This window comes from Talpa occidentalis, unplaced genomic scaffold (assembly GCF_014898055.3).
Source record: "Talpa occidentalis isolate TD23 unplaced genomic scaffold, MPIMG_talOcc4v2.1 talOcc4.5, whole genome shotgun sequence".
Classification (NCBI taxonomy): Eukaryota; Metazoa; Chordata; class Mammalia; order Eulipotyphla; family Talpidae; genus Talpa; species Talpa occidentalis.
The window spans coordinates 6325549-6346322 of NW_023604861.1; the positions used below are offsets into that span (position 1 = coordinate 6325549).

Below are 20774 nucleotides of genomic sequence, written 5' to 3' on the forward strand. Positions count from 1 at the left end.
GTGTATCTGTAACATATAGAGACAGGCTGGCATTCATTAGGCTGCCCTTGCAGGAGAAACTGCAAACTTTGAAAATCATGTTGCTAAATCAAATCATACTCTGACCTTTTAAATGCAGCATTTGTACCTAAGTTCAAAATGCTGCTTTATATTCAAGTGGATTCATCTTTCTGCACTGTGACTTTGAATGGTTTCCATTACTCCCTTTGAGAGACGAAGTTTCCTGTAAAGTGTATAGTCTTGAGACACCCCATTCCAGAAGTAAATTGCCCTCACAGCACCAAGCCCACTAAGAGAAGAATCTGTCTTCAGCTTACAGTTTATTTGCACTTTTATCTCCCAAGGATTTAAGCTCTTGAAAATAGGAAACTCTCTTTTCATCTTTAGGTCTCCAGGGCTTTGCAAAATGCCTGATTCCTGGGGAGGCTTCTATGAATATTTACTAAAGGACTGAACAAAGTATAAGTCCTTTCGAATTCATTGGTGACAGTCATGTTTATATTAGAAGATAGAGCCATAAATGAGGATTAAGTTGTTTTCTTAATGTTTTTTCCCCTGCTTTGTTTGTTTTTGTTGGTAGTCAGTATTTGGTACTCAGTATTTCTTGTAACTTCCTTTTCTGGACAAGCTTAATTTGGTCTGTTTGCTTCTTTCCCTCAAATGATGATTGAATTCAACATCATGGTTTTACTAATGCTTCGATCATGAAATGCTGACTTTGTGCTGTAATCAGCATTTTTTAAAATGGTCACTATAGTTTAGTTTGAAATGAAAAACTACTTACCGATACTATTTACCTAGGTAGATACATCCTAGAGTATTTTAGAAGATTTTTTCCTAAGTTTTTTAATGGAAGGTCTCCAGAAAATTAGGAAAAAATGATCTTATTAGGCTGTGTGATCATCTCTTTCTTAATGCAGCAGAATTTAAAATATAATTAGGTACTTAATTGTGCATATAAATTTGGGCATCGTACTATATACATATACACATATATATGTAAATAATGATTAATTATAAAGAAGCACACTTTTCTTACTAATTAAATTATGCAATACATTAAATTTCAGCTCATTTATAAAATTTAATTTATTAAGTAGCTATATGTCTCATTAAAATTTAATATTGATGTTGAAAGACTTGATTTTAAAAATATATTAAAAGTCAGAGTCATTAAGTGGAAAAATTAGAGTCCCTACTATCAGATTGTAGAGGAAGGACATCCTGGCATCTCTAAAATCATCCAGAGAGCAAGGAGACTGAGAAACAGAGGTGCAATTTCCCTACTTAAAATTCGGAAAAACCTCAAACTGTAAACCATACTTCAGAGCACAGGCGTCTAACAGAAAACTTCCTGAAAGATTTCTGGCTACTGAGGCGCTCGGACAGAGACAGAAGAATGTCAGTGTAACTAAATAAAACAATGAATATCCCTAGAGGAGCAGAATGGTCCCTTATTTGAGTCCCTGTGGGTACTTGTTGGGACTCCACAGCGAGTCTCAGATTTTTGCAGATTTTTGCGGTGAAGTTAACATAGTAGAGACACAGGCTGAGTTTCAGCAATGAACACCTGAAACTTAAATCATGTTACAGTGCAATGTTGCTTCAATTAAAAAAAAAGTCAAATAAACGAATGAAACAACCAGAAAAAAACAAATAAGCAAACACAAAACAAAGTGGAGCCTCTCATTCCTGCAGGCAATGGGGGGAGAGAGGAGATCATAGACTCTCAATAGTGAGGGCCTGGTGCCTCCGATCCACATTGACCAGGATGAGGCAAAGACTCAAATTCAAGTTTTCACATCAGGCTGTATGCTGGGGCAACCTAGGGAGCTGTTTTAAGCACCCAATTACCAAGCACCACTCACTGGCCAATTCAATCAACTCCTGAGAGTGACCCAAGGCAGAGACAGTGTCCACATGCTCTCCAGGTGACTCTCCTGTGTAGGCAGCTGTGCATTCCTGGGCAGAAGCCACATTGCTACACACACACACACACACACACACACACACACGTTGAAAAAAACCTTCATTTCTACCCCCAACATCATCTCTCCTTCCCCTCCATGAAAGAGGGACACATAGATTCTCTAAACATTGATGTCAAAGGTGAGTAATATCAAAACACATAAGCAGCATATTATAAAATTGTGCCTTTAGTACACTGGAAGCTGAAAAAATATCAATGTCACTGAACTGACAATTTACTTGTCATGATCATGCCTGCAAAATGTTGGCTCAGGTGATGAGTCAAAAAAATGTTCAGGTGGAGATTTGAACTCCCCCTTCATTGTACAAACAGGTGAAAAACAAAACATGTGATCTGCTATAACAACCCCATATATGTCATCCAATGATTAAATGCATCTTGGTAAGTCACTGAGGAACTAAATAGATATCAGGCTTTTTTTTCCTGTTATTATTCTTTAGAATCCTAAGAATAAAAGACAAAAGCCCAAATAAAAAAAATTAGAATAACCTCAATCTAATTGAAATAATTTATATCAGAGAAATGAAGCCCAAAAGCAAGATAAAACTGTAAAAGGACATTCTGAAAATAACTAACACATGCTCTTAAATTATACATATTCTTAATATTTTGTGGGTCATCTGTAATAGACTATTTTCCCAATTCTTTACTTATAATAATCAAAGATAAAGTCAGGAAATGACAAACACTATGTTCTTATAGTGACTCATTGTCCAAGAGGCAGTCTTTATTATTGTAATTACTGTCATTACTGTGGCCACCACTGCTATCATTTCTCAATTGCTTATTATGTATCTGGCACCAGGCAAAAGGTTTTCCATCCATTGTGTTTATAATCCTCAAAATAAACTCACCAGGTGGCATTATCCCAAAGTGATAAGTGAGGCACAGGAGAGGCTGACTTGCTGCCCGGGGTGCTAAGGGCAATGTCTTGGTCCTTGGCTCCAGGCTCGGCATTATCTGGGAGGTGGGTGTTTCCCTCTTCTTGGAGGAGACATGTCCTCCAATATAATAACCACCCTCTGTCTTGCCTCCTCCTGTCCTGAATTCTGCAGGACAGCGCAATGAGCATGAGGGAGAGTGGCGTCCACTGCAAATGGAAGACCCCTCAGGGTGGTCTCTGACTTCAAATCTAGCTCCTCCCATACTACGGGAATGAGTGTTGGTATATCATATATGTCAAATATGACTTGTATGTCAGAATCTAAATGTAAAAGGAATATGCATGGGAGGCAGTGAGTTTTACAAGAGAATTCAGTGGGCTGTAGACATTTGGTCAAGGAAGGACTGGTGGCAATGGCAGCAAAAATATAGAGACTAAAGATGTGGGAGAGAACATTGAAAGCAAGAAAAAAATAAGGCATCTTGTGTATTCTAGTCAAGTGAACACTTATTTGAACTAAATTAGAAATTCCATTGTGATAAATGTCTTTGCTCTATGTAATTTATAACTCCATGTTTATTTTTCCTGTGTATTTGAATTTACTCCCTCTCCCCCTGCATATATGTATGAATTTGCTTTCTAAATACCACACATAAGGCAACAATTTTATTTCAAGTGATTTTCAAAATGCATATTAGATTAATTGCTTTATTATACATGTGACAACAAGAAAATTAGTCCATCAATAAAAATATAAAGCGTCCTTAAAATAGTAGGTAGTAAAACCCTGTGTCAGCAGTGTCACACTTGTTAAAATGTGGCTTTTGGATGTAAATATCATTTAAAGTCACGACTTATAGTATTTGTAAATTTTTGTCTGGCAATGTTAATTTAATTAGGCCTTTCAGGAAAATGAGCAATTTAAAGTAGAGTAGACTTCAGCCTGCTAGCTTCTCCTATACTACTCCCAAGACACTGTTGAAGAAAGTTATTGTGGAGACTGAAATTTGGAACTGGCATTATTTTCCAAGGGAAAATATATTCTAGCTTTACTTCTGTGGCATTTTTGCCTGCTGATTTTGGGTAGCGTTGGCTACAAGATACAGACTCAACTCTGTGTGAATCATGAGCAGTTTTATTACATATGGATGAAAAATAACATCAATGATTATTTTCATCACCGCACTGTTCTATGGTTAGAATCACTCCCGTATCTTCCTGCAGTAGAATTGACAATGCATCTGCCTACACAGAGCTATTGTTTCAGTTTTAATAGAGGATTTTTTTCTGGTGGTATTCTCTTTTTAAATTTCTTATTACATGTGATATGGACATACAATGCAATGAAAGAAAATTACTTTTATTCAAATCATAGTAGAATGTAAATTAAACTTTGTTGATGACACTGCTATTGATTCATCAGATTTAAATCCTGTTAAACCATATTTCATGTTGCCATATGTGATATCAGATGAAAATCTTACAAGTAAATAGAAAATTATTGCTTATCCATAACTATGATTTATTGCAGAATGTACATTTTTATTGCACTTGCAGAAAAGCCACAGCAAAGACTAATTTGTAAAATATGTAACTGAGATTTATAATACTGGGTGAAAAAGCAGCAAAGGCTTGTTTTCCCCACATTAATCTTTATGTTTAGCATCACCCTTGGAATTACTTATTGATTTTTATGAAAATACACATAAAAGGGGGATCTAAGGGGATAGAAGCAACCGGAAGTGCTTCCTTACAGCTTTGATAGTTCTGTACTTACTCTCTGAGGGAATTTCTTTATTGTGGAACCAGGAAAACTGACGTATTTTTGTTAAACAGAGGATGAGATCATGAAACTTCCATAAGAGAAATGGTTGAGAAAGGCTTTGCCAAAATCTGGGCATGCGGCCCCCCAGGCCCGTGGAGAGCGATGCAGCCTGTGTGCTGGGGACATCTAAGGAGCTAAGATTTTGAGTGTCAATAGACACCCAAAACAGGGTCACCAACTTATTTAAACCACAGTTACGTAAGCACATATATCCAGATATTTGGAAGAAAGGGGTTTTAAAAATAGAAATTGTAGACATCATTTTTAAAAGAGGGTCCCACTTTTGGAGGTCACGTGTTCAGGGTTCTTGTTGATGGGTTAGAGAAGGGAGTTGCTAGAGCACCTTTTCATGGAACAACAAAAGAAAGAATCTGCAAAGTGGAATTACCAGGGCAAAGAGAAATGACTTTTTGGTGATATTATCTCATAGAAGACAATAGTTATCGAAAATACCATGTTTCCAAGAAATTAGCATGTTTATACTAATATTTTAAGCGTTTGTAGATTGTAAAGATAATTAATAAAGTAATAAAAATAAATTTCAAAACAATAGATTACTGAAACATAGACATGAATTCTGCCTTATGTAATTCCAGCCTTTCCTGCATCCTCATTACTTTCCTGGTATTAAATCAAAAAATTTTGCTTCCTAGCTGATAGACATTGCTGTGATTTTCAGTGTTTCAGCATTTCGCTGTAGCCAGTAATTCTGTGTTGAACGTGTACACACTCAGGCACACACTTCGTGTGCCACAGGAGTGGGTGTTCTTCCTAATAGATTCCCGGAGCAATGTCGGGGTCAAAGGGTATGCACATTTTTAACATAATAAGTAACTGGGCCTTCATATCACAAAGGACTGTAAGGATTCACAGCCTGCCTTACAGTGTCTGAGTGGGTTTTGGGAAGTGTGAGGTATTTTTTTCTATGTAAGTATTGAAGTAAAATAATACTCTAGTGTTATAGAATCATACTCTAGTGTCATAAAATAATACTTGGTGTGTTCTGTCTCTTCCCTTGGCTACCTTTGTCTCATTCTTGAACATTCCCCCTATTTGAACTGGCCCCATGCCTCACCTTCCCGTGACTGCTCACCTCCCTGCTGACCAGCTGACCATCAAAATGTCTCCCTCTGTCTGAACTCAGACAATAAGATTTGTGTGTGAAAGTTAACCTGTTGTTCAGTGTATATTTGTGTGTATAGTTGAGCATGTGTAGTGTGTTTTTGTGTTGTGTGTGTAGTGCTTATACGTGGGGCATGAATGTGTCTTATCCCTGGTGTGTGTTTTGTCTTCTTTTTTTAGTTTTATTTATTTATGCATACATAAATACAGGTCAGAGGTGTGGGGGGTGAGAGGATTCACCAGAGAGAGAGGGGAGCAGAACAGGCTGACTGAAATACACTGCTGAGAGGAGCAGTGGGTGAGACAGGAGAGGTCTGCTGTGCCATGTGGGTAGCTCCCTGGCTGGCCGGGGATCGAACTCATGCTCTAGAGACTGCAGATTGCTTCACAGTGCTGTGCTTAACCCTTTTCACCACCGGGAGGGCCGTCTTTCTAATAACTCACTAGCTCCTACATGCCTCAGGTAGAGGCAGAACCTCCTGTACTTCCTGTGATGACTTTGCTAACTCAGCAAGCTCACCACATTCCTGAGGACTGGTTGATCAGGCCTAGAAGAACTTTTTATTAAATAGGTCAACTTTTTGAATAAACATTCTATGGAAACTTTATAAATGAAATTTAAATAAAATTCAAAAACAACTCTAACTTTTAAGTTCATTGTTCATTTGAAATGAAGTGACTTTCACATGAGACCAGACATTCATGTGTAACGAATGTAAACACCAGCTTGTATTGATAGTGAAGGAAATGTTTCCTGTGGTACTGGCAGTCAATAGGACATAGTTCCTTGGAAGTCCATGAAGCTAAGTTAATTTTATCAACTAATCAGTTCGAGCCAAAAGGAATCGCGTTGGGCCTCCCTGGTGGCGCAAGGGATTAAGTCTCAGCACTGTGAAGTTATTAGCAGCCACTGCAGCACAAGTTCAATCCCCAGCCAGGGAGCTGACCTACATGCCGTAGCAGACCTCTCCTGTCTCGCCTACTGCTCCCTTCAGCAGTGTGTTTCAATCAATCCACCTGTTCTGCTCCCACTCTGTCTCTGGTGGAATCTCTCACCATCCTGCACCTCTGGCCTGCACCCCAGCTCTTATACGCATAAATAAATAAATCTTTTTAAAAAAATCATGTCACTTAGGAAAGCACTGACCAGCTTTTCCTTCAGGCCAGGGAAGACTGACCCATTCCTCTCCTGGGGTGGCTTCTCCTAATACCTGAACTCTGCTTAGCAAAACTGTGCCTCCAGGTACAGGGCCTTTTCCTGTGAGAACAGAGCTCTCCGGCTGAGGTGTTTCTAACCTGAGCTCCTTGGGGCTGTGAGAAACAAGATGGCACCCGTGCTGATGGCAATTTTCCCTCTTCCCCTGCATCCTCCTCAATGCCTGGGCTCCCAAAGCCTTAGGATGTGGGATCCAGGGATCATAAAAGCAAAATATTCTGAAGATACTAAACATATTGCATATGCTAAAATAAATAACTAAATTCAATCAAGTAAATGTGGTAGAATTAGCAGTAAATGCCTAATAAGTATTGACTGTCACTATTAAAACAAAATAACAACTACCATCATTGTTGCTGTAAAGATTATGATTGATCATATTTATATCTTCAAGGGGAAAAATGAATGTATTCCTGTTTTTATAAGAATATGAGATGCATTCTCATAATAGGCAGAAAATGAGATGTATTCATAAATAATGTATTCTGCCAATGTTATGCATTTACTCCATGCCAAGGATACTGTCACTGAGATACAATGATGTAAGTAAATATAGCCAAGTTCCTCTCTTGGGCAGGCATGTTAAAATACATATGTATGCAGATAATAAGAAAGGAAGGCAAATAAAGTCAGAAGAAAGACTTGAACTTGGGGTTGATCTTATACCCCAGTGCCAGGTACAGGGGTGCCTGCCCAGGTGTGTGCAAACACTCTCTTCAAAGTTTTTTTGAATACGAAAATGTTAAAATGAAGTGTGAACACTCCCATTGGCCTCAAGTCTCATTTCCCAATTGCCTTATATTCAACATTCCTCACATTTATGTAATCTGCCTGACTGCTCAGACAGGTCTGATCTTGGAAAAGATAAGAGTTACACTTTTGTTAAATTATGCACACACTCATGGATTATGTGCTACCTTCATGTAATTCCACATCAGTATCCCTGCTGCTTATGCACTTTTCTGAAAATGTCTTTCATTTATATTATTTTTTATTCATAGCTTGACTGAGTATAGAATTCTTGGTTGACATTTATTTCTGCTCCCCGCCCCCCTGCCAACTTTGAAATGATTGCTTTGTATCCTGTGGAATCTGTTATTGCTGGTAATGACCTTCCTGTGATTCTAATTGTAATTTTTTTTAAATTTCTGGTTTTGACTTTGTGTTTTTTCTCTTTTTTGAAATAGTATTTTATCTGGCATATTTTAAGATTTATGCTCTGTCTTTGTTATAAATAAGCATGGATCTTTAATTTTTTGCCTGCTCAGGACCCACTTTAGTCATATAAGATTTATGTTTTGTGTTTATTTTTTTTTTCTGGAGCTTTTTTTAGTATCTTCTTTTCAAGTCATATCTCTTTTCCACTCTTATTCTTTATTTTCTGAAAACCCATTAAACATTGCTTCTCTATCCTCTATCTTTTGCGTTTGTTTGTTGAAATTATAGGACTATCAACTATCCTGCATTAATCCTCATGTTATTTTTGTGACTTGGAGAAGGAGAGATCCTTGAATTATTTGCACTGTGGAGACAGTGTAATCTGAACTATACACTTTGGTTGGCCCAAGTCTGGGATCCCTTTCTCTTAGGAGATTCTTGTGCCACTAGAGGATCTGTATAGAAGTTAAGCAGCTCTGTTTGCCTGGGCTGGAGGGCAAGTTCTTGCTGTCACCATTTAAAATGCAGAGCGACCCTTTGTGAATCTCCCAGTTTTGCAAGCACACCTTAACTCAGCATATTGCCTCCCAGCAGTGTAGGGAGCACCCCAGCTCCTCCTTCTGCCAGGACAGCACAAGCCCCACACCATTCTTAGGAGGATGACTGCATCCATCCTCACTTCAGGGCGTGCTCACACCTCAGATTCCATGTTCTCTTACCTCTTCTGATCACTGGGTCAGTTTAGGGCTAATTTATTCTCTTTATTTGTCCCACTGTGTTGATGGATGGGCATGGGGTAGAGAGGATGAAGGAAGGAAGTTTCTAAGTAAGCTTAGTCTGACAAATTGACCTAAAGTCTTGTTTCTTAAAATAGTTTTAGAATTTTCATATGATGAACTGGTTCTCATTTGATGTGACTGCATGTCTATTGCACATTCAAAAAGAGGGTTTCTGCATTTTCAGCATTAATCCTTAAATTTTGGTGAGGAGGTATATATTTATAGGAGTTTTTATTTTCACAGAGATCCCTCTTCAGTATTGATATTTTTATTCCTTTTTTCTGCTGAATTATAATACCAGCCTCTGTGAAGTGGTTAAGATAGTGCCTTGGTAGTTACTTTGTGTAAAGCCAAAACATAAGAGTGAGAACTGACTGTCAATAAGCAATGGAAGTTATTGAGCACTGAGAATAATTTTGATGGGTTAAGATTTGGGGTCCTTAATCTTCTTAATATTAATTGTAGCAAATATTCAAATGCTTTCACCCTCCATAGAAGTGCTGTAGCAAATAAGCAAAAAATATTTAATTTTATAAACCCTAATCAGAAATTACCTAGACATAATGTAAATATGTTTCCTAGGCAACTCTAATGCTCATGTGTCAAATAAAAAAATCTGTGTTTGAACAGAGAGCGACATTATTTAAAAAACAGTGGTGATTACAAACCTGACACAAGGTAAAGTTGAAATAAAGGAGTCTTTCATGCGTGAAAACCAAGATTCACAAATTTAGAGATCTAATTGCCTTTATTAAACAAAGGATTCACAAATCTGCCAACATTCACCTAGGTACAGACAAGGTTATTAGCAAAAGAAAAGATGATTTCAGATAAAGCCATCTTCCTCAGGTACAAGCCCTGACTCTTACCATGCAGATGACATCATTGGTGCTGAGGGAGAAACTCCTGATTGGTTTAGGATTATACTTTTTGGAGAGCTTGAAACTGCTGTGAGGTTAGGTGTTAAGTCTGGGTGGAGATCCAGCACGAGGGAGGCCATTTTGGGGCTGTTCTTTCTGTTTATTCACACATGGAAAAGCTACCAGGGAGCCAGCTCTCACGTGTGAGAAATGTCACCTGAAAGGCACATCAGTTCCAGGTGTGATGGTGAGCCCCTCCATCTCCTGGCACAGACACTGAGATTGGGGCAGGGAACAGCTTCTGGGCCAGGGACGGGTCTCAGTCTGGAGCAACAGTCCAAAGTATTCTGTGAAGATTTAAGTCCAAATAGAGAAGGCTCATTTTCTAAAGCTCTGTTTTCATAGATTATGAATTCTAACCAGTAATTGAACTGGTAAGTCTGTAGGTAGTAGGTAACATTTACACAGGAGACTTTATGTTCTACTCCTTCACTTAAATTAATACTTCGAGATGCTAATTTTCATTTTGGGGGGATTTTCCCTAGCTTTGTTGAGATATAATAGATATTTAACTTGGTGTATGTTTAAGGTTTAAGCACAAAGGCTTGATATACATTACAAAGTGATGACCACACAGGTGACTGAGTTACAGGTATTATTTCTTAAATTATTCACCTGAAACAATCATCATGCATTAAGGAAATATAGTCTTAAAGAAATGAATTTGAAATAGATGGAACAAGAACAGGGACTGTTTGTCCTTTTGCTGAATTCGTAAAGTCACATTGCATTGTTCTTGGGAGTATTGAGTACAGATTATGCTATTTCCTTTGTAATTTGTTTGGCAAATCTTGACAATGCAGAGTTATTTATTCCAGTTAAGACAAATGGCTGAGGTCTGTAATTATGATCTAATTAAGCCTTGTCATCTGCTAAGAAAATTGGCAAGTTTCTTATTTATAATTCTCTCTGTAGTGCCTACTATTCTAAGTTATCAGCTGGCTAGTGTTTGGTAGTCTGATATAACTAATAGTAAACTGTCATATATCAAGTAAAAATTTACAAAATGAAATCACAATATTATTGCATTACAAGAAATTGTTAGAGATGGTAAAGCGTGCTTGTTATTTTCTTGGAGTACATTTTTAGAATTTTTTAAATTTATTCAGCAAAACACTTACCTTTTAAAATATACTTAAAGATATTTAAATTATTTTCAATAATTTTATACAGTTTAAACAGATGGTTTCTATATAAATCACAAATCACAGAAATTAAGGATAAAACAAAATACATTAAATTATCAATTCCAGACTCCTGCTAAGATATATTAGACTTCAAATAAAAGGCACATCAGACATAAAACAGATGTTTTCTTTGATAATCTATTTAAGAAACTGAATTAATGGGCTGAAAATATATTTTAAATCACTGTTCCTCTTTGGGAATTGCTAGAAAACCGTACTTCAAAGTAGAGAATTTATACTGATGCCCATGAAGTTATTTAGTAGCTTTGCAAGTATGTTACATATTTTAAATGTATGTTGTACTTTGTCAACTAAACACACTATCATTCCTGTTTTTATCATTTGCATTGTTTTGCTTTGTATAATGTTTATTTGCACGTTGTCAGTTGATTTATATTCTGTGACAAATTGCAGGATACAATTATAAATCTATTCATGTGGATTTTCCTGTATTTCACATGTTATACATACACGTACATACTCGACGAGACAAGACCCAGCCAATGGATACCAAGACCATGTCATTTAAAAGATAAATTCCCTGGGGTAAATATGCATTGTCCTGATAGTGAATTATAACCTGTGAATGGGTATTATATTTGTTCTGTGTGTTTGACTTGTACAATGAAGAGTTCTAGAAAACTTTAGTCATAAAGAGCATATCTCACAATTCATCTTTCTTGAATTAAAACAAGTCAATTACCTAAGAAAAAATATTTTTTAAAAAAATATTAAGTCAGCAAGTTGTTTTATTTTGGGGTGACATAGTTCAATGTTGATTTCCTTTTCCAGGATCTCTAAGATAACACGAGTTTTGAACTGTATCCTTTCAGATGTTAAGCTCCTCTACCAAAAAATAAAATAAAATAAACAAACTCCTCCTCCTATGGTGTGTACAGAGATTGTACATGATGTGTTCAGTCACAGGCATGTTTGTTTCATATAGTTTAGCAGGTACATAACTTTTTACTCTAGCCCACATTTTATTTCATCATTTATAAACCATGACATGTTCTTTCTAAGCATGATTACGAACATCAGAGAATTAAATGTCCTTGCTTGCACGAGTCTCCTTGCCCTCAGTGTGAACGGTTCTCTGGAATAGATATTTGTACATAGAAGGGCCAGCTGTGCACATTTTTATTTTCAACAGGTATTTTGGAATCACTCTCGAATTCCACTGGCATTGCCAGTGTGTCTGTGGCCTGTTCAGTCTGTCAATATTTGATATCATCCAGCTTTCAAATTGTTGGCAAGTAAGTGGGTATGACAAGGTACTTCTATAGTTTTCTAATAACTAGAGAGGATTTTAACCAGATTAAGCATCTTCTCATGTGTTCATCAGACAATCAGATTTTTTCTTCTGTGTGTTGCCAGTTCAGAAGCTTTGCCCATTTTCCTCTTGGATTGTTTGTCTTGTTCTTACATATGTTCTGGATACTTGATTTTTGACTGTTCTTTGTTTTCAATACAGTCGTAGCTTAGAATTAATGTAAGTATAAAGTGCAAGAAGCCAAGAACTCAGGAATATACCTGGGATTCTAAGCAGAGGCCAAGCTCTGGGAGTTGGCTTTGGGAGTTGGCTTTTGGAGGAGATAGAGAGTGTGGGCAGTGTGGTGGGTGAATGACTTGGCCCAAATGGGCAATGCGGAGTCAGGGGTGACTTTGTCATGAGATGGGCACCAGAGGGTCACTTTGTCACCTTTATCACTGTGAAGAAGTTGTCAGTGCTTCTCTGTAGCAGAGCAATCTCATGGTCCTCCCTTCTAGCCCTGGGGAAGTATTGTCAGAGTGGAAAGAAATGACAAGGCACTGTACTAAGAGGGTGTTAGAATCAAATAAAAGGAGGCATTAATGTAGCAGGAGAGGCAGAGCTGTCAGTTGTCTCCATTCCAGGAATAAAAAACAAAAATAATAGTGGATTGGCCCATCCGGGGCATCTGTCAGGACCAGGCTGGGAAAGCTGAGCAGTCAAGAGCAAAGCACCTTTGAGACAGATTCCAGGAACCTGAAAGACCAGTAATGGACTGTGCCTCACAATCAGTCCCTTTAAAAGCTCTGCACACCCTCTAATGGGATACAAAAATAGAGCTTTTCTTTCCCCACCCTAATATTCTCCTGTAAAAAAAACTAAGTTTTTATGGCTCTGGAAATAATAGCACACAGCAAGAACTCTACTCTGTGGCATTATTGAGCATTTCAAGTGTCCAAAAGGCACAAAGCGGAAACTCAAATGACTTCAGTGTGGAAAATGTCCCAGCATTTGTGATTTTACTTTTAAAACAGAAATGCAAGGGGGGGAAAAAATCTAAAATCAGACCTAAAATGACAACCAGAGGTTTTCTAGCATCTGTTTCCATTAAGATATGGAGAACTCATCATTTGCTCAACTTTGATTAATATTGGGTGACATTGAGGGAACTAGGGAAGTCGTGTGAAATTCCTCCCCGCTGAGAAGTTGTCATGCACGCAAGCAAGACTGGCTTTGTTCTGGTGGCGAGTTTTACTTCTGAAGGTGCATTTGGAGTGTTGAATAACTTAGTTGGTATTCAGTACAAACAGACAGAAAAAGCTGGAAAATCGATCTTAGTGAGATGCCAAGAAATGTCTCATTACACAAGAATGAGGAATGAGATGGACAGACAGAACAGGAGCCAGTGATGACCATGGCAGGGTGGGCAAATGTGGCACCAATTTCCAGTGTGTGTGAAGGGGTTCCCCGTGCCTAGCAATGCTGGGAACACCAGCAGGGCATCCTACAGTTCACCTCAATTCTGACTCTCCACCAGGAGAGTCTAGTCTAGTCTTCTAGCCATAGGCTAGAAGGTTCGGCCTTACAGGACACTCTGCCCACTCCTTGGATGCCAGTGAGAAGCCCACCTGTATTTCTGTTCAACTGGCTCTAGATCAGAGGTCCCTGCCCCACATTGGGTTTGAGTAGACTTAAAGAGTCTTTTTTTTTTTTTAAAGTATACTTTAGTTTGCATTTTAGCTATCTTACTGGTGAGTTATTGAAAACTGTCCTGTTTTCTTGTATAGGTCTCGACTCCGGATTTCCCTAGATGTGTCCTTGCTTCTCTATCCCATCAAGGGTGAAAGAGACTCAAGTGCATAGATCTTGGATTTAATTGTAATTTTCTGGTCAAGAGCCAAATCATTTTTAAAAGTCGATGTCAGATGTCCCTAGCTGGGAGCGCTAGGTGCTTCTTCAGGTAGAGTTCCCTAATGGAAAATATTGTTTTCTGATGAGAACGGAAAATGCTAAGTACACTAGCTTCCTTGTGTTCTAACTTTGTTGGTCTTCAGGAGGCCCTTAACTTTTTCAGAAAGAGCAGGTGGAACAATCGGTGATCCTTTTCTTGCTCTTGGTGTCTGAAACAATAGGGCTACATCCTCTCATCTCTTACACTTTTTGGACACAGACTGAGCTCTGCACGCAGGCACTGTCCCCCGGACAGGGCAAGGGGTGGGGAGGGATGGCCAGGAGCAGAGGCAGGGAGTGAATAATGTGAATAATATGCTTCTGCATACAACAAAGCAAGGAACTCCCCCTGCCACCCACTAGCAAGGAGTCATCCTGGAATCATGAATATTCCAGTGAATGTTAAATAATGAGTAGGGAAGTATTTTAGCTTTTTTGGTTTTAAATAAATGTATAATTCACACATATGAACAGGAATGAAAGTATGTAACCTTCATGTGAGTTATGTCAGCATAACACTGCAACAAACTACGGTTAGCCCACCAACCAGCTTAGAGAAAAACCTTCCTAAGTGCTGACACTCGTTGGATAGTGCTGACACTCCTTGGGTGGCCCTGACCCTTGAGGAGGTAACTGCCCAAGGAAGGGTAGGAGAGATGGAAAAATGAAGAAAGGAAAGTCCATGTTTCAAGGGTCACACAACCAGAAAACTAAAGTGTAAATGACTAGTGTGATGGTTGTTTCCTGGGGCTCTTGAGCGACAGGGGAGAGTGTAACAGACCCGCTGAGATGGGTCATGGAGGGCAGCAACATAGTCAGTTGATCGTGGAGGAGTTGCTGGTCACCAGGCTAGCTGGACTCTTAGGGGCTGAGGTCAATGGTGCCCCCATGTCAAAGTCGAGTTTTCTGGAAAACGGCCCTTCTAGAAAATGATCCCTTGCCCCACAATGGTGACTCAGATCCAGATTCTTAATGTCATTGATTCTGCGGTGTCTCCAAAGAACATCTTGTTCATGATCAATGTTTCTTACCATCCTCCCATAAAATTATCCTTAGTGCACCCCAATTTATAAAGATTTTCCATACCAAACATTATTTGTAACAATAATGTCATTTTCTTAAAAAGACTTTTTATAAAATAAGTGGAAACAAATTTAAAGATCCAGGCTTCCTAAATGTGGGACTAAACAATTTCAGAAAGTAGCAGAAGGCCCTTTAACCTCCCACCAAATTAAATTTCACTTTGGTGTGATCTACAGGAAGTGGAAGTCCTCAAGTGAAGCTAACAGGAGATAATACATACAATGTTACACATTTCAATTAAATGTTTAAAAATAACTATAGTTAGGTATTATGTTAATTATGCTAGGTAGTTGTAACAATTTATTTTCAAAATTAAAAGGCATTTTTAAATGTTAAGCAATCTAGAAATTGCACATTTTGTGTTTAGCATCATAAAATTACTTCTCTGCACCTCTCAGTAAGATTTTTTTTTTCTCGTAAATCTACTCTGTGGTAGTCCATAGGTTGGCATTATTTTCAAATTAGTAAGAACTAATATACTCACCTGGTCCCAACTTCTAGGGTCTTTAGAAAGAGAACTCTAAGCTGAATGTTGTTTTTTTTTACTCTTGAAATTCATGCAAGAAATGAAAACAAGAATTTTCCAGGGTACGGGTATAAAAGAGTATATTCTTTACAAGCAAGCATAGTGCTGACAGATGGCTAAAATTTCCATCCAAGAAAAATGTAATGTTTGAACTTAAGAAAAATGGAAAGTCTCTTTGCTGGACCTCATGTAATATTTTCAGTGCTTTCTGAAACTCGGGAAAGATGAATGTTCTTGAAAACAGGGCATAAATAGGTAATTCTGAGAAATCACCAAGCTGGGTCTGTCCAATCAGATACAGTAGGCAGTGCCAGGATTCTTTGAGACACAGAGTAAATCTACAATCCTTGGAAGCTGCTGTAACCAAAGTGTCTCCCTCAATGGGTAATGTGAAGTGTCTAGTGCCTCCAAAGGCTCCTCTCCAGAGTCCATTCAGTTAAATTAAGGGTGACATGAACTTTCAGGGATGGCATATAGTTTGATGTATTTGCTCATTAGCATGATGAATTATACCATCATCACCTTTATCATCTGTTGCTGTGTAGGAGAGGAAGAAGATGGAACATAAAGGTTTCGATGAGAAGAACACTGCAGTTTACAGAGTGCCTTCCAGTACAGTCTGAGTGTCCTCACTGTAGAGTCCAGTCCACTCCTTGGGATTTCTTGAGGGATTTCCTCATCTTCCTTATTGGTATTATTTTTCTTGTGCAGACTATGTGTTATTCCTTGAGTCTCCTCTCTTTCACTCTGGACCCTTCTCATTTGAAGAGTTGTTTTTCCCCTTTGGAAAACTCTTTTTTAGGTTTTCAGTGGGGACAATTTCTAGGAAGCAGTTACTTTTGCCCCAGTGCCTTCCTCCACCTACCAGTGGAAAGTGTGAGTGACTGATGGGTGTGCCCTGGAGTGAGCACAGGTCCTGCCAGAGCTTGCAGGCATCTTGAAGGACACATTAGAAGCAGGGTTCTGCTCCCTGGCCTTGTGTGAGGTCCTGCTGCTCTGGGTGTTGATGGACTTTTAGACCATGGGGCCAAACCCAGGGAGTGGATCTGGGGTTTAAGAAATTCACTTTGATCATTATAATCGGTATCCAGGGGAAACATTCTTCTGTGCATTTGTTCAAATAGAGAAAATAGAGAACTGAGTGATTCTGACTGACCCCATGTGGGCGGTGGAGGGATAAGATGTGCTGGAGTGACTGGGTACAGTATTTCGCTAGAGACTGGAGGGCTCTCAGTAATGGTGCTAAACAGACTAAGACTATAGGCACCATCTGCCAGGGGGGGAACACGTTAGAAATATGCCACCTATTCCTGAGTTAATCTGACCCCCGCCTCAAATTTCACATGCACGCCTATGTTTTGTTTGTATTTTTCTGATTCATGCAGCTGGCTGATAGCTAATGAAATTTTGACAGGTTCCACCCATGAATATCCTATCACCTAGTTCAGTTCTGATTTTATTATCTTTCCATCATACATGTACCTGTTTATTATTTTTCTGTGAGCTCCTTTCTTGGCCTGTATTGGGAAATTATTTTATTCATTTAACTTTCAACAGTTGTTTATCAAGGATTGACTATGCTATAGTGAACCAAACAGACAAAAAGTCCTTGCCTTAAATAAATAAAATAGTAATAAGTGTTAAGGATAAGGAAGGCACAGGGGAGAGGAGGATATTAACAGAGGTTTCTATTAAGAGAGGTCAACCGTGAAGATTCTCTTATGTGAAAGTGTGATGAAAAAGGAGTCACCCCACAGCCTAGCGGGTGAGTGTGCAAAGCAGAGGAACCACTCAGTGCAGTGAGAAGGGTGTGTGCTCCATGCTCAACTGAAAGGAGAAGGCAGTTGTCTTGAGTGAACCCAGGGACAGAGTTAAAGGGAGTATAGAGGCAGATAGAGGCAGGTGGATCTTGGAGAGCCTTGCAGGCAGTCACCAGGGGGCATAAGAGCTGAAGGGCAACAGTCCAGATGAGACTCCCCCTGCTGTCAGGACTGAAGATGGATTGAAGAGAAGCAGCAGCAGAAGAGGGGAACGGGTCAGGCTGTAATGAACTAAGAGAATCCACAGGAGAGATGGTGGTGGGTTGGACTATAGTGTGTGTGTGGGGGGGGGGCAGGATTCTGAATATATTTGATTGAAGAATTAATGGGATTTACTGACAGACCGACTATTTCAAGAGAAAGATCGCCTCTAGGTTTTTGTCCTGAGTGATTAAAAGGAGTTTCTGTAAACTTCCAGAAGAGCATAGTGGATTGATGGGAATATGAGGATCTCAGTGTCATCACTTGTTAAAGTTTGAGGACTGTGGTTACATTGAAAATTACATAGCTGACAGAAATTTCTTCATTTTCCTTTTTATTTAAAAACAGAACACTTATCAAATATGAAAAATCCGTGGTTATGTTTAGAAAAATATTTCCAACTTTGACTCAACAATGGCTTGATGAGACTTGCTTGATTTTGGTTATGAATACAGTCAACAATGGCTGAGATGAGAATATTCCCTAGAAAATTAAGCGATCAGATTTGCAAAAGTTTGGCTACTACATGTAAATTTTACTTCAAGCACACAGGATTCTAGAATCCTGCTGAAAGCCATCAAGTGTACAGCTTTAAGAATTCCATGCTAATAGAGCAAACGAACAGAGGTTGGTTGATGTGCTGAAGTAGCCAATGTTTTGACTGACAGTGACGGAAACACACCTTACATTTAATCAAGTGTCAGATGTATCTCTCAATGAGATGACCATCCTTTATCATCGACTGTGAGTTTAAAGTACCTGCAGTGGTTTTCACAAACACCTCCTGCCACATTACTACAGGGTTCTCATGTTACTTTGCCTAGAATAACACGATTCAGCCCTGTAGACCTTTTAAATATGTGAATTTCTATAGGCGAGCCTGCTTGAGTAGTATTGGATTGTGTGAGTGTGTGTGTATGTTCATATTATTTTCAGGCCTTTTCTTCTATTTTAACATTTTTCACTAAAAAATAGCACTTCTTTGGCAAGCTTTTAGAGAACTGAAATGAGATAAAGTATAACTCTTATTCTTGAGAAATAATTTCTTTGTAAAGCTGAATCATACCGTTAGTCATGAAACCCTAACCCTATACTTAAAAAGTAATAATCGTATGTTTAAAGTATCTCCTTTGAACATTTCAAAGAATCTTGAGCAAGTCTTCGTGTGACATTAAGTTGTTCATTTTACCTTGTTATTTTAAATCTCTGGTTAGAATTCATTCTTCGGGCTCAGAGTACATGGAGAATATGAATTCCTGTGGTTTATCATGACTGTAACAGGACCAGGGTAACTGATTTTTGTGAAAAAGAGCTTTTTACGGAAAGCCTCTTTGAACTTTGCCTTATTTCCCTGAACTATTAAATCTGCTTCAGATATTTGTTGGTGAGCCTACCGTGTTTGAATGTTTGCTTTTGGAAGGCATACCTGCCCAGACTGACACTGCCTGGGCAGACGTTCTGATAGCTGGGTGTGGAACAGAACCTGCTCTGATGGTCAGTCTGGGTCATAATTGGACTAAAGGACACTTATCTGAAAGAACCCCCCAAATGCAGCAGCTCAAGCCTGCTATAAGTTGTTTTCTTTCTAGAGTCCTGGATGGGTAGGGTAGCTCTGCCCACTGAAGTCATCCAGAAGTTGGGGTCCTGGGTGGTACCTCCTAGATCCAGCACTTGTTTGCTAAGTTTGCCTGTGGCCTCTCTCTTCCTAGGTGGTGGAAGGAAGAGGAAAAAATGAGTCCAGGGAAAGGATTTTTGTAGAAGTTGCCCCACATCAGGGAGAACTTTGTCATAGGACCCCACCTTCTTGCGGGAAATTCCAGAAATTCTCCAGCTGAGCAGCCATATGCCTGGGAAGGGGGGAGTGTGTCTAGAGGGACGGCCAGTCACATCTGCCCAGACTCGAAGCTAAATGCAGAGTCCAGCCAGTGATAAATGTCTTCTGCCAATCAGTCACTTTATTGAAGTCCAAGCAAATCTAGTTCATGGAAATGATTGCTCTGTTTTATGTTCTAATTTTCAAATGATTTTATGTGTATTGGAACAAAGTGGTAGAATAGCCACAGTTCATGCTTCTAAATGACCGCAAGAAACAGCCACACATGAGTCAGTTTTGAATTTTATGCTGTTCTAATTTATAACATAGATTATTCCTTAAGTGAAAGTAGTTACGGTGTTGCTGTATTAAAAAAATTAAATCTGGAGTTATGGTTAGAATTCTGAGCATATCTAAAAGCATCTCCATCTACTCTTTTTAGATGATAATCCGGGGAACACAAGGGAATAGAGAGAAGGCAGATGAATATCATCCCCCCGCCGCCCCCCAGCCAAGACCTACAAGGAACCATTGCTAAACCAGAGACACAGTGAGGAATTTTCCCTCCTCTCCCACCCTTTCCTTGGGCCAGCCAGTTTAATTTTAAAAGCAGAATTTTTGCTTTCACAAATTATACCAGACAGGAATTTGTACAAATTCCTCAAAACCAAGCCAAGGGAAGTTTCAGAAAGTTCAGACATGCGTGGCAGAGTGGAAAGAACAGAGTGTTTGGCAGCAGACACAGATGTGGGGATCTGACCCTCGGGGGGCTGGGCAAGCAGCTGAGCCTCAGGGAGCCCCAGCCTCCCCCTTGTAAAGTGGGTGATCAGCGTGACAGTGTGCAGATACAGGACTAGCCCAAGGGGGAGCAGGATGGCTTTCTCCTGGTGTCTTCTGGGCAGGGCCCTGGCAGCTCCATGTCATCGCTCCTCTGGCTTGGTCACTGTGGTTTCTGGTGGGCTGGCCTAATGCTGCCGGCCACGGGCACTCTGTTGGCCATCCAGAGGCTTGGGTTCTACCCAGAAGACCACGGGGAGCCAGGCACCCAG

General features: G+C 39.2%; 1 protein-coding gene across 5 annotated transcripts in view; it reads left to right on the plus strand.

Moving 5' to 3' along the window:
- Window positions 1-20774, plus strand: part of NALCN (sodium leak channel, non-selective) — a 267020-nt gene that overhangs the window by 57258 nt on the left and 188988 nt on the right. Inside the window, exon 1 of one of the 5 annotated variants that reach the window (XM_054701971.1) lies at window positions 20227-20275. The exons of the other annotated variants lie outside the window; for them this stretch is intronic. The gene's annotated coding sequence lies outside the window, so the exon portion shown is untranslated. Of the gene's footprint in view, window positions 1-20226; window positions 20276-20774 lie in introns of those variants that run through there. 5 annotated transcript variants of the gene reach the window in all.